This window comes from Aptenodytes patagonicus, chromosome 16 (genome assembly GCF_965638725.1).
Source record: "Aptenodytes patagonicus chromosome 16, bAptPat1.pri.cur, whole genome shotgun sequence".
In the NCBI taxonomy this organism is placed as follows: Eukaryota; Metazoa; Chordata; class Aves; order Sphenisciformes; family Spheniscidae; genus Aptenodytes; species Aptenodytes patagonicus.
The window spans coordinates 7406286-7419716 of NC_134964.1; the positions used below are offsets into that span (position 1 = coordinate 7406286).

Sequence of the window (13431 nt, forward strand, 5' to 3'; positions counted from 1 at the left end):
GCTGCGGAGCTGAGCGCGGGTCTCCTGGGGAGGGGGAGGACAAGGACTTTAACAAATGAGGAGACAAGGAACTGCTGTTACCATGGGCTGAAGGATGCCAATGCTTTAATGAGCTGGGAATTCCCTGTGTCCTCTCCTGTAGCTCCCTGCGCTCACCTTTATCACCATTAATTCTTTTCCATGGTCAGAATTACTTATCCTGTCCAGGGGGACCAAGGACACCCCCTGGTCCTGCTCCTCGTTCCCACGCAGCATGCAGCCAGCCCCTAGGAAAAGGGGGACACATCCCAGTCCGCAGCTGCAGCTTTGCACTTGCAGCTTCTCTCGTGGTGGCGGCGCGGGGGCCGAGGTGGTAGCGGGTGGGCTGCAGCCAGCCCTGTCCCTGGGTTTGGTGCCCTCCAGCCCCCTCCTCATCCAAGCGCAGCCTTGGGGCGTTTCTCCATCCCCGGCCAGCTGCGGGGACATGGGAGCAGAGCTCTCCCAGGGCTGTGCTCGCAGCCAGGCTCGCTGGGATGGATGGGAGAGTGCCGGATTAAAATAGCGCGGCGCTTCCCCAGCTAGGGAGCCTTGCGGCAGGAGCCGCGTGGTGGAAAGACACCCACGCGGCTGCGCCGAGGAGGAGGAGGGTGCCGGCTGATCAGCGCCTGACACCGGCTGCGCTGGGCAGGGGCGGAGGGGCAGGAGATGAGAAGACCCAAATCTGCGGGTGCAGTGCTACCTCCGAGGGACCCCCTCCCAGCCTTTGTTGCCTCTCTCCGGTTCTCTTTGGAGGCGTGCAGGCGCAGGGTGATCCCCAGGGCCGGTTCCCTTCCTCGGCTGGAGGCTTTGCGGCTGCTGAAAACCGGGCTGGGCAGGAGGCATGCGTTTGCCCCTTGCCAGGAGGGACTTGGCAGAAGAGGGATGGGGGGGACCGGGGTGCTCAGCGCTGGCAGGGGCCGGCAGCCCGCAGGCAGGCTGGGAGGAAATGAGCAGGAAGCTGCCTGCTGCGGTCGGCGATGCCGACTTCCCCGCCAGGGCTGACAGGCTCTCTGCTGCGGCTCCTCCTTTCATGCCAAGCCTGGCAGCGTGGAAGGCGTTTGCCAGGGGATGGTGCCGGCACCCTGGGCGCGAGTGCCAGCTCTCCGGGACAGGCTGCCCCTCGCCTTCTGTTGTGCCGTAACTTGGCTTCTCTGGGGCGGTGCGTCCCACCTGCAGCCCCTCTGCCAGCGCCAAGCAAGCCCTGGTCCTCTTCCCACCAGGCTTGGGGGTACGTGGCTGCTCCAGCCTCTGGACGCGTCCCTGTGGGGTACCGGTGGCCATAGGGAGCCAGCCCTCCACCTCCCCTCCATACTGGGTTTGGGGGCAGAACGGTGTCCCCCGGCCCTGGGAGCATCCATCCGTTGGGGCTTGGTGCCTCCCTCACTCGGCCCTGTGGCACGGCAGCCTGCTCGCTGCTGGGGTGCCCGGTGATGAGCGGTGCAGGGGCTGGATGGGCAACATGCGGCAGCGGCCCTGGGGCTGTGTTGTCCCAGAATACCCCTGGATGAGCAGAAAACCTCATACAGTGGATTGCACAACTCGCGGCAGACTTCCTGGGGAGCGAGGACATCTCCGCATTTATTCAAGGACATCCCTTCTCAATTAAGTCCTGGCATAGGCTAAACAAATGGGCTGCTGAGATCAAAGGGGGTTTTTTTCCACTTTTTTTTTTCCAAATCATTGAAAAGATGCATTGGAGGGAGAGTGGTGTGTTTGGCTTCCATTCGCCTGGTGGGGAGGAGAAACTTCCATTAAATTCGCATAAAGGCATTTGCCTGTGTTAATGTAGAAGTGGAGAATTTGTAATTGTTGGTTTGGGGATGATGGCCCCGGGAGGCCGCGGTGGCTGTGGGTGAGCCGGTCGGCACGGGATTGCCTGTCATGCACCCGGAGATGAGTGGCCGATCGCTGCTTCACCGCAGCCTCTGCCCCGAGGTGCGGCACCTGCCAGCGCTGTGCTGGGACCCCTTGGAGCGATGCCCCGTCCCCCCCCAGGTGGTTGCAGATCCGGCCCCAGGACGGCTCCCTGCGGGGCTTGGGGTCAGCCCTGACCCCCTCACCACGGGGTCGGGGGGGGTCGGCCCCTGCCTGGCCGCGGGCCAGGGCTAGAGCCCACATGTCCCCCCCGCTCTGCTTCGGGCTCCTTGGGGATTGATGGTGTCATTAAAGTGTCAGGCTGGCCCGGGGCTGGCCCCGCCGCGGGCCAGGATTTATTGTGGAATCTGCCTTGGCGAAGGTTTTATCGCAGCTGTTAAACAGCCGAGCGTGCGCTGGGGGGCCGGCAGTGCCGGGGGCGGCTGGGCAGGGTCCAGCCTTGTTTACTGCCGGTGCAGTGAGGGTCTGCTCTCGCAATCATCGTTAATGATGGGGGTCGCTCTCCTGGGGACCCCTCGGATGGGGGGCAGTGCTCGAGCTATGAGGGGGTGTGATGCAATGCTGCAGCTGCGCGGGAGCGGCCGTCCTTGTGCAGGGAGAAGGGGCCGAAGCGCTGCTTGTTTGGGCAGTGAAACCCAGGGCCGTTGTCAGCGGAGGAGCAGCCGGAGCCGGACGAATGGGTCCAGCTCTGCCCAAGGGGTCTGTGAGCTGCCGGTGCTGTCTCCGGCTGGGACCCCCACGGCTGGGGTGGGTGTTGGGGCTGTGCCGGGCAGGGCAGATACGCGCTGCTGGTGCCGCTGCCGGTGTTGCTGGCACTGCACTCTCCTGCCGGGGGCCGGGGTCTGTGGTGGCATGGGCCTGACCTCCTCCCGCTCCTTCTGTCACGGATCCGTCTGTTAAGAAATCGATCCTTTTGCCACCAGCCCTGTCTCCTTTTTCCTTTTAAATGGTGTCACTCTTCTATTTCCTGGCCTCTCTAATAGATTTTTATATAATCACTACAGTGCACTTTTAAAGAGCGATAGATCACATTCATTGCTTTTCCCCGTGATTAATTTCCCATAATAGTCCTCTGTAACACCAAGGCAAAGAGAGGAGAGAGAAGAAAACCCCCACATTATCCACTTTGTGCTCAGAGTATAAATGAATTAGATTTAATTTTTGTTTAATTGTTTCCATAGCTCAGCCTCTGCTAACTTTGCAGGATAATTTATTTTGCAGTCTTGGGGAAAAGAAGGGAAGAAAGTCTGCAGCCGAGCGGTCTGCCTGTGGATAGTGGTTAATTACAGCTGATAGCCTTATCTGCTTGTAATTACTGGAGTCGCGTTGGGCGTGCTCCTGCTGGTGGCTCCCCTTTGCACACCCCAGGTCGATCATGGATGTGCAGCGCGGGGTCCGAAGCTGCGGGTGAGCTGGGAAGGGGCGAGCTGGGGATGTGGGATGTTCTCATGCGTTTTCACATCCAAGAAGTGCCGGGGCTCCGGCCAAGTAGCTTCTTGGCTTGGGGGGGGGTGGAGGCGGCTGGGCAGCAGCCCACGGCGCAGGCTGGGCTTGGCCCTGCAGGGGAAGGGGCATGTGTCCCGAGCGCTGGCACAGCTCTGCCCAGTGGTGGAGGCAGCTGTGACACCCCCAGGGCAGGACTTGGCAGCTGGGTGACACCGCCAGCATGAGCAGAGCCTGAGGAGGAACCAGGAGGGAGGTAAGGAGTCGGGCTGTCCGGGTGTGGGGCTGCTGTGGGGCAGGGCTGGGTGCTGGGGGGCTGCCGTGGGGCAGGGCTGGGTGCTGGGGGACTGCCATGGGGCAGGGCTGGGTGCTGGAGGGCTGTTGTGGGGCAGGGCTGGGCTCCCTTCCCACTGCCTTGTGCTGCGAGCAGCCCTGATGGGAGGTGAGGGGCACGCTCCCATGGGACACCCTGGCCCCACAGCTCTGCAGACCCCGGGGTGGGAACAGGCTGGTGACTTGCATCCTGGGGTGACAAGTAGCCAGGACGAGGGGAGTTGTCTCTGGCTGCTTAATTTTTTGGAATAGCTTGTTAAGGGGAACGTTTCGTGGGGAAGGTGTGAGCTCCCTGCACCCCAGCCCCAGCAGTGGGGGCTCTCCTGGCTTGGCTGAGCCTCGAGCATCCTGCTCCGGCCAGGTTAGAGCCAGAGCCCAGGGAAACGGCCCCACGACCAGCGCACGTGAGAACAGGCAGGGATCTGGCAGCATCGCTTCCTGCCCATGTGCCGCTGCCTCTTGCACCAGGGAGCTGCTCTCAAGGGGTCTCCTCTGCTCTGTGGGTCTGAGCTGGTGCTCTCTTCTCTGTGCACAAGGTCCTTGGCTTCCCGGGAATGATGTTCTACTTCCTCCTGCCCGGTGCCGGTGCCTGGGCAGGGACCGTGCTGGCAGCAGGGAGAGGAGGCTCTGGGAATCACTGCCCGGCATCCTCCCCTCCGATGGTCCCCGGCCGCTGGAGCCCCGTCCTGTCCTGCCCCGGCGGGAGCGTGGGAAGAGGAGCGGGGACAGAGCCACCGCACGTCCTCCTCGCCCAGCTTGCCCATTAATCACTGACTGCGGGGGCATCGGGCCCCTGCTTAAAATGCACTGACAGTGCCGAGGTGAGAGCAGGAGCTCGAGAAAGCCTCTGCTAATCTGCTCCCTCGGAGACGGGCTACCTTCGGCCTGTTAATCAGTTGCAGTAATTACAATCCCAACTTTACATGTGGAATGTTAATTAAAGGACAAGATGCAGGGACCTGCAGCCTGGCAGCGAGCGGTGTGCCGGGCTGCAAGGGGTCAGGCCGAGCTGGAGGCTGCGGGGGTAACCCCTGCGCCCCCGGGCTCATCTGCTTCTCCTCCCTGCAGCCGGGGCAGGTGCCGACCCGTGGTGATGCCAGGCAGGGGACTGGCTGGCTGTGGTTGCCGGCAGTTAGCACTGCCTGTGCTTTGTGGTTCCTGGATGGTGGCTGTTGCTTGCCTCCACAATTTCTTTGCTGATGTGGATGGCAAGATTTGGTGGGGAAATTGGATATTGCAGATGGAGCTCTGCTGCCCTCCCTGCTGCTTGCCCTGGCTCTGTCCTCCCCGTAACCCTCCTGGTGCCCTGAGACTCTCCTTCTCCAGGCTGAGCACCCCACCTCCCTCCGCATCCCTGTCCTGGGCTCCAGCCTCCGACCATCACCGTGGCCTTCTGCCAGACTCGTTCTAGTACATCAGTCCCTTGCACTGGGACCCCAAAGCTGGACATGGGATCCAGATGTGGCCTTGTGGGGGGCAATGGCAGGGCCGGCCCGGGGGGCACGCTGCTGCCTTATCCCTCTGACCCTGGCAGTGCACTCCTGCCTAGCCAGCTGCGGGCAGCTCTGCTCTGGGGACAGGGCTCAGTGTTTTCCTTCCCGAGCTTCATGAGGTTCCCCTGAGTGATACTCGTCCTCGTTGCCAGGGAGGAGATTCTTGCTCTCCATCCTGCGCTGGAACCCTGCGCTGCTCTTGCTGGTAGCTTTAGCCCTCGGCAGGGCGCTCACGCCCGTGTTGAGAGCTGGCATATGCCAGTGTGTGGGCAGCTGAAGCCCAGGGTGCTTCCCGTCCTCCGGGCAGGCAGAGCCTTGGTCCCCTGCCCGGTCCCTGCCTCTGCAAAGTCTCGTGCCGTGATGCTTTGAGAAGCATCCATCTGACCGACACTGAGCCGCAGTTGTCCCTTCCCTATCCCTGGGGAATATGTGACGTGCTGTCAGCCTGCGGCCCCTCCGGCTCTGCTGCATTGGTGCCCTTGGCTGCGTTCGCCTGTCCTGGGGGGCCGGGGAGCCCTGCGGTGCCGGGGTTTCGGAGGGGATTACATGAGTCCCCGGGGTGGCTGAGAGCCTAGGTGCGAGACAAGAGCAGATCCCGGGCTGAGCCCCTGCTGAGCCTGGAGGTGGTGGATGCTCCTCGCTCATCCCTGCAGTGTGCCCAGGCCTCATTAGGTGCAAGTGTTTCGTGGAGGAGGAAGAGGGGGGAGCCTTGCTGGCAGCTGGCGGAGGTGGGGATCAGCCCCTGCCGCGGCCGGGGGAGTCATTAAAACCCCGGTCAGCAGCAGCCAGGGAGCGGCACTGAGCAATCTGCCGGGGCGTTAGTGCCCTGGATTATTGCTGCGAGCAGCTGAAGGAGAGCAGAGAAGAGGCGTGAGCTGAGAGGAATGACAAAGAGGGGAAGGAGAGGAAGAAGCCCTGGAGGAGGAGGAGGAGGCGGGGGGGGGAGGCTGGATCAGTGCTGCAGGCAGCGCGGGGTGCTCCAGCAGCGATGCTTTGCTGTCCCAGCATCTGCCTGAGCAGGGTGTGGTGTCCCGATGTGTGTCCTGTTGGCCCCGGGCACCCCGTCCCATGGCAGCCCCCTCCCCTCGGTTCCTGGGGCTATTGGGCTCCTTTCTTGTGTCGCTTTTGTTTTTCCCACTGAGAGGTGGAGTTGCCGGGTCACTCAGATCTCTCACTGTCGCTTTCCCATGGGGTCTTAACCAGGCTCGCTAAAGCTCTTCTGTCTCTTCGTCCACGCTGGTCATAAATCTGGGGCTTGTCTTGCCGGGCTCTGGTCTGTTGCCAGGAATGCTTCTCCTGGCATTTCTAACTCCCTCCCATCACCGGCGGCATTGGAAAGGGCAGGGGGGAGGACGTGTGCGCTGCGGCAGCCGGCTCCAAAGGCAGCACTGGGAGCCGCACGCCCACGTGGCAGCCGGGAGGGCTGGCAAGGTGCGGAGCTCTGCACGGTGCCGGCACCGGTGCTTGGGTGAGTCCTGGGGGGTGCCATTGTCCTGCCTGCCCATCCCAGAGGCTTTGCTGCTGAGGAGCCTTGGCAGCATGAATGCTGCGGCAAGGTAAGGAAAAAGGGGCTGGCGCTTCTCAGAGCAGAGTGCTGTGCCGGGACGGGCTCGCCTTCCACTGCCATGGCAGAGGTGGGCACTGGAGCTGGTGATGCACCTGCGTTTGGCTGGTGCAGCCGACTCACGCTGCGTTGGGGCCACAGCTGGCAGGTGAACCCGAAAAGCTGCTGTAGCTCTTGGAGGAGCAGGGCTGGTGGTCGGCGTTGCTCCGGGAGGAGCCATGTCGTGTATTCGCTCTCCAGGTTTGGGATCAAGGATGGTCCCTCAGGACCTTGCTGGCCCGGAGCAACAGGACTGCAGCCCCATCCCAGGCTGCCACAGGTGTGAGATGGACCGTGAGCGTGGTCAGAGCTGCCGGTGTGCCAGGGCTGAGTGTGTCAGCCATCCCATGGGGCGACCGGGCATCAGGAATCCACCTTGAGCCAGAACGAGGGATTCCCCTGTTCCCTGGTGCCTGGCCCTGCGGGGTTTCCAGTGGCAGATCATGAGGCAGCTTCTCTAAACTATGGCCAGTGAGTGGCCAATGGCGAGGGACAGGGTTTAAGATCCTTAAGGAGAGGAGGAGTGGGATGGATCTGATGGACACATCCCTGGGTAGCCACAGTGTCACCTTGAGAGCCTGGTGTGTGTGTGCAGGGGCAGGGCAGGGGTGGAGGCACAGCTTGGCGGATGGGCAGGCTGCCGGAATTGGGAATGATCGTGGGGACCTTGAGCAGCTCGCAGGGGCTCAGCGCGGTCAGGCTGGAGAGCGATGCCGGGCTGCATGCTAACCTGCCTCTGCTCACGCTGTGGAGGGCAACACTGGCAAAACTCAGGTCCTCCAGCCTCTCCCTGCCAGGACAGCGGTGCGGTGCAGTCCCAGCCCTTGGTGTGGGCGCCAAGGGCCAGGGGGGTGTCTGCTTGAGAGGGCGAAGCGATGGGTTTGGCTGGGGGCTGGCTCAGGTCCTTGCTGTCCTTTCGGTTTCTCACCAGCCTCAGGTGTGGTCTCTCCCTCTTCCTTCTCCTCGCCCCGCTGGGCAGGTGGTGTTGCAGGCAGCAAAGCCAGCTGATGCTGCCCACAGCTCTCCTGGGGTGATGCCTGTCCAGAGCCCAGCAGGTGCAAGACATGTCTCCTCTCTCTTTCATCTTGGATCCTCTATACGGTGGCATTTTGGCCCTGTGGTACGTTCTACCCTCTGCCAAAGGGGCCCTGGCACTGATGCACTAGACTGGGTCTCCTTGTGTGGCTTTGGGCACCACGTGTCTCCACTTGCCCTGTGCTGCGGGGCCCTGGGGCAGCCCCTGCTCTGAGCTCTGGAGGTGATGCTCCAGGTTGGGCTTCATCTCTCTGCTCTGCTCTCAGATCCCATGTGCGGTCTGGAGTTGCAGACCTTAAAAGGGCAGGAGCACCAAAGTTGTCTTTCCAGTTTATCTGACTTTCTTTGCATTTGGCTTTAAATAGCCACTCCTGATGAGCTACCTGGTGCACCAGCAGCTTGTGGTGGAGGCCTGGAAGAGCTCATCGTGTGGACCGCTGCTGTCCCATTATGCCGTGCAGATCTGCTGATGCCTCTCCGTTTGACCTCTGCCCACCTCATGAAACAACCCTTTTCCTCCCTTCTTGGATCTGCTTTCCTTGGATCCTCGGATCTGCTCCGCGGTCTCTCTCCCCCTTGTTCCTCAGGTACCATTTCGCAGCCGTATTTCAGTCACACGGGAGGTGGCTCGTGAAGGTCATAGTGCTGGTCCCAGAGCTTCTGTCAACACGGATCCCACTTCAGGCTACCTTCATCCTTCTGTGCTAGAAAGTGCTGGCGTTTCTCCATGCAGCTACTTCCTCCTGGCAAAGCACCAGCTGGATCACCAGGAGAGAGAGACCGAGGCTTTTTCTGTGCTTCCTCCGCGTGCTCCCCGGCTCATGGCTGGGTCCCTCTTGCAGGTGGTGGAAGCCTCCTGCCACCTCCCTTGGTCTCCTGTCATCCCATGGGGCAGGCTGCCTGCGGAGGTCCTGCAGACGTGCCTCCTTGGTGCCCCGAAAACCCTCCCTGTGCTGGGGAGGGAGCCAGGGACCTGTGGGCAGGTCACGAGGGGCACGGCTGCCACCCTGCAGCACCCAGCTTTTTTTTGTTCTCTGCCCTCCTACCTGCCACCTACCCCAAGAGCTGCCCTTAGCGGCTGTTGGGGCACTGTGCTGGCAGGGGGTGGGAGGGTTTGGCTCCCACAGCCCGTGAGAACCCGAGCTCCACTGAGCCCAAATTGCACTGGGCGATTGCCCTGGCAGGACCACAGGGCCTTGGGCTGTGGGTACCCGGCTTCCAGGAGAGCTGGGCGACCCCTCCTGCCCGCCTGGAGATGAACAGGAGAACCGAGATGTCGTCCGATCAGCCTCCCACTGGAGCAGAGCTGAGTCGGGGAGCCAGCGGCCGGGCAGGCAGGACTGCGATGCACCCAGCTCGGGGCTTCGGGGCTGCAGCACTTGGGACCGGCACCACCGTGGTCTCCCCTCCCCGGGTGGTGTGGACGTGGCACGGCTCTCCCACTGGTGGGCTGGTGCCGTGGGGTGGCCGGTGTGGGAGCTGGCGGCACTGGCGGCGTTACACGGCAGAGCGCGACCCTCCGTCCTGGGCAGTCCCTTTCTGCAGCAGTATAAGATGCTTTCCGTGCAGTTCGAGTTTTTCCATCTCATTCATTTTAGGGATTAATTAAAGTGTTTCTCCTCCCTCCCTCCCTCCTTCTCCCCCATTACATACAGCTGCACATGGATTTTAGGGTCGTGCTTGTTTACATCAGTTGTGTTTACATTAATGGGTGTTTGTTTTAGGAAAAACAGCAGAAATCCTGTAAAAACAAATGTTCTTTGTGTCCCACAACCGCCACCGTTCCCCCGTTGGGGTGGAAGCACCTGGGGTGGGTGCCCTGGGCAGTCCCTGCCCAGCTGCCCCTTATCCACCGCAGTGGGTATGGAAAGCTCCGGCGTGGGCACGGGCGGCTTCCAGCATCCATTGGGTACCGGCCGCGAGGATTCCTCTCATGTGTGCAAGGAGCAGCACCCTGAGCAGGGTGGGTGGGTTTTGACCCCCTGGTCCCATGCCCCAGCAGCGCCAGGAGTGGCCGCTGAGCAGCCGGGTCGGCCGCGTGCGTTTGCTAGAGATAAACCCCCGTCCCGGAGCAGGGCTGTTGCTAAAACCTGCCTCTGCCGGTGTGGGCAGCGGGTTCGTTCTTTTTCATCAGGAGGTTGGATGGGGGAGAGCGTTTAAGAAGAAGAAAGAGAAAGGGGAGGGAGGAAGTATAATTATTTTTTCAAATGGCTCTTAGCCGCTGGATGCCTTTAAAGTTCTCTTTGTGTTCCTGTGGGTCAGGCTGGGCAGAGCCTGGCCCGGAGCGGTGTGGCGCCGGCCGCCTTTGTTGGCATGTCTGCGGTCTCGGTTATTAGCCGGGATACAGAGACCCAGAACCTCAGATCTTCTGTGCGGCTGGTGGGAGAAATAAGCAGAGCTGCCTTATCACGCTCATTTAACTGGTTAATACATCTTCAGAGCAAATAATGCAGTCTGTGGGTGAATTGCTTAACCAACCTCATTACTATTGTGCATTTAGCAGCTTGGAGGAAGAGAATACCTTTCAGGTTTGACCCAATTTTAGTTTTTGTTGTCATAACCATGGAAAATCGACCTTCAGAGACCCTCAGCAGTGAGCCTGAATAGGAAGTGATTTACAGCAAAAGTGCTGTGCAGAATACTTAATGCACTTGTGCAGAAAAACAGGCTGCAACCGTCGACTTGGCATCCCTGTCCCCTCGCAGCAGGTGCTGCCCACGCCTGCGCTGCCCCGGCTCCTGGGCATGCGCTGCCTGAGCGCGGTCCGTGCGGAATGGGGTCCAGAGCGGCTCAGCGGTATCGCTGCTTTGCCTTGCCTGCACAGTGCCGTGCTTCCCTCCCCGCACAGGTGCCACGGGTGCTCCTTGGGTGAGCCGGAGCAGGGCTGGCGTGGGCACCCGCTTCCCTGGGTGTGGGGGGAGCTGCTGGCTGTCAGCGCCGGTGCTGGGGCCACTCGCCGTGGCCGTGCGGGACATCGGGGGCTGTCACCACTGCCTGTGCCAGAGGGGCAGGGTGCGTCTGCAGAGCAGTTCTTGGGCTCAGTGGGAGCTGTGCCCTAGCCTCTGGGGTTCCCAGGGCTGCCCCGGGGGAGCAGGCACCCGCAGCCCTGCCTGGGCCCCTGTTCCTAGTGCTGCAGGTGGGTGGTGAAGCATCCCAGCCGCTCACAGCCACCGTGCTGCCTCAGAGCATCGGGGGATGAATAAAAAGGTAGAGGGTGATGTTCCTAACTGCAAAATTGAAACCAAAATTGCAGGAGGACTGTAGAGCTGTGAAGCCTGGGGGGGGTCGTGCCCCACAGGCTGCCATCCCAGCTGGAGGGGGGGGCCAGGGGCAGCTGACAGATCCCCTCCATCTCCTGCCCCAGGCTGATGGCTCCTGCGGCACTTCCTGGGACTGTTTTCTCCATCCTTTTGTGCAAGATGGTTTCTCCTTCCGCTCCTGTCTTTCACTTCTTTCCTGGCTCTTTTATCTAATAGCGAGGTACCTCTAGTGCAGCGGGGCTCTCTACTAAGGCTCTGATAACTCCCTGTTCTCTGGAGCTGGGCTAGGAAAATGCAAATGCTACAAGCAGGACGCATCCTGCTCCTCGAGTTGCCTCCCCGCTTTGCTCCTAATGAGCACTTTCCTTCCGGCTTGCTCAGCCCGTGCCTGCTCGCAGTCTGTTCGGGGCTTCTCGAGTGCTGCGGTGCACCCTGCGAGCAGCGTGCACCCTGCGAGAGCAGTGTGCGCCCCGTGTGCACCTCTTAGTGCGTGTGCTCTCAGCCTGGCTGCTCGAGCCTGCCGGAGCCCAGCCGCGGTGCGCTGACAGACGGCCTGGCCTTGGCCGGACTTCCCTCTCCCCGCCGCCGCTTGCGGGATGCTCGGAGCCGCCAGCCTGGTGCTTTTCTGCAAGTGCCCTTCGTCCGCCCTGTTTGCGCCGTGGGAGGCGGTGACAGCCCCGACGCCGCGCCGGCAGCGTTCCCACGGGTGAGATGTCACCCGCGCCTGGCGGGGGTGGTTCCCATCCCTTTGGTTTTGTCTGTGGCAGGCAGAGACTTTCCCAGCTCCGGCAGCAGGGGTGCGTGGGACCTTCCTCTCGCTCAGATGAGGAGGAGGGTGGCAGGGAGGTGACAAGCCTTCCTCCCCTTTCCCCGAGGCAGCTGCGAGCGTGGCTCCGCCACCCAAGCCAGGCTGCGTGCTGCTGCTGCTGCTGCTGCTGTTGCTGTGCGTGGGTGGTCCCTGCGGCGCGGGATGCAGCTGACAGCGGAGCCCGGGGCCGGGGGAGCACCGGGAGCAGGTGATGCTCGCAGGCCGCTGGCTCCCCACAACCTGGCGGTGGGTGGCCGGGCTGGCTCCAGCCGCCAGCACAGCTCCAGGGGCCAGAGGGCTCTGCCTGCTCCCGCGGGGGTTTGTGGGCAGGAGCAGACCAGCCAGGGGCTGTGGCCGGTGGGGTCAGTGGTGCTGTGGGGATGCTGCAGCAGGGATGTGCTCTTCTCCCTCCTTTCCCCAGGACTGTGCTGGAGTGGGGGCATGAAGCGGGCAGCTAATATTAGATTGCTTTAATTCTGCTATTTTGCAGCTAAAGGAGAAGCTGCTCCCTCAGCGCAAGAGTTGAAACTCTTTAGCCTTCCTCTGTGTCACCTCTATGGCCATGGATACCTCCAGGTGTGACGTAAGTGAGACTTGGGGAAAAAACATCTTCTGTTCAGCATCAAAATCCTATTACCAAGTGCCGTGTTCTGCTGCACAGATATCAGGCTCGGCACAGATAAGTGGGAAATAGCTCCTGATCTGGGCTGGAGCAGGAGCTGTATCTCGGGCTGCACAGGCTCAGAGTGCTGCTTCACTGCGTTTTCTGCTGAAAGAAAATTCCACTCTCCCCCTCCTCTGCAACCAAGGGAAAAATCAGTGTGGGTATTCGCCTTCACAGCCCCCCGGCTGTCCCCTCCAGCACTGCCCCGCCAAGGGGGATTTCTCTGTCGCCCCACTGCAACGGTGAAGTCCAACAGACCGCGCTGGGCTGCGGCCAAGCATCCTCCTGGGAGTGTGGGGGCAGTGGCAGGGGCTCAGTCTCCTGAAAATGAGCGGGCGCGGGGCTGGTCCTGCACCCCCCCCCCCCCCCCAGCAGCAGCAGCAGCAGCAGCAGCAGCCGTCGGGCTGGCCCTGGGATTGCGGATGCTGCGGGCAGCTGCTCTTATCTTTCTGTCTCCTCCCTGGGATGCTGCTGGCTTTGATAAAACCTCTTAGCCTTCCGGGGATTGGCTTGTAGATCTAATCGCAATGTTTTATTGTGTAGTAAAAGCCCGGTGGCTCCTGGGGGAGATGCCCCGTGGGGATTGGTAACCCGCTTTCACACCCCTCCTGGGGCTGGACCGCTTTCCCTGCCGAGGGGGGGATGTTGCAGGAGCAGGGCTGGCTGCCGGCGGGTGAGGGTTGCTGCCGGGCCCCCGCCGGTCCCACGCCGCTGGTGGGGAATGCACCAGCCCCGACCCCCTGCACACACATGGGTTTGCTTTTGAAAATAGAAGGTGCTGAAAAAATATTACTGTGTTCATCTTGTTTTAGGGACGCTGTTGGGTTTTCCCTGTGTTTATCGTGTCCTGCGCTCGCTGCATGTTCATGGGGGTTTTTTCGGTCTTGGGTGAACCCTGC

At 61.6% G+C, this 13431-nt stretch overlaps 1 protein-coding gene across 13 annotated transcripts in view; it reads left to right on the forward strand.

Annotated features, from left to right (window-relative positions):
• RBFOX3 (RNA binding fox-1 homolog 3) overlaps positions 1–13431 on the forward strand; it is a 191899-nt gene that overhangs the window by 71072 nt on the left and 107396 nt on the right. Inside the window, exons 1-2 of one of the 13 annotated variants that reach the window (XM_076354168.1) lie at positions 12062–12076; positions 12359–12451. The exons of the other annotated variants lie outside the window; for them this stretch is intronic. The gene's annotated coding sequence lies outside the window, so the exon portion shown is untranslated. Of the gene's footprint in view, positions 1–12061; positions 12077–12358; positions 12452–13431 lie in introns of those variants that run through there. 13 annotated transcript variants of the gene reach the window in all.